This window comes from Bison bison, unplaced genomic scaffold (genome assembly GCF_000754665.1).
Source record: "Bison bison bison isolate TAMUID 2011002044 unplaced genomic scaffold, Bison_UMD1.0 scf7180017851288, whole genome shotgun sequence".
NCBI classification, from domain to species: domain Eukaryota; kingdom Metazoa; phylum Chordata; class Mammalia; order Artiodactyla; family Bovidae; genus Bison; species Bison bison.
Window position 1 is genome coordinate 1 of NW_011481861.1, and position 377 is coordinate 377.

Consider the following 377-nt stretch of genomic DNA (forward strand, 5'->3'; position numbering starts at 1 on the left):
GAAGTGATGGGACCAGATGCCATGATCTTATTTTCTGAATGTTGAGCTTTAAGCCAACTTTTTCACTCTCCTCTTTCACTTTCATCAAGAGCCTCTTTAGTTCTTCGCTTTATGCCATAAGGATGGTGTCATCTACATATCTGAGAGTATTGATATTTCTCCTGGCAATCTTGATTCCAGGTTGTGCTTCATGCAGCCCAGCGTTTCTCTTGATGTACTGTGTATATAAGTTAAATAAGTAGGGTGACAATATACAGCCTTGACGTACTCCTTTCCCTATTTGGAACCAGTCTGTTGTTCCATGTCCAGTTCTAACTGTTGCTTCCTGACCTGCATACAGATTTCTCAAGAGGCAGGCTCTAAAGTGGTCTGATATT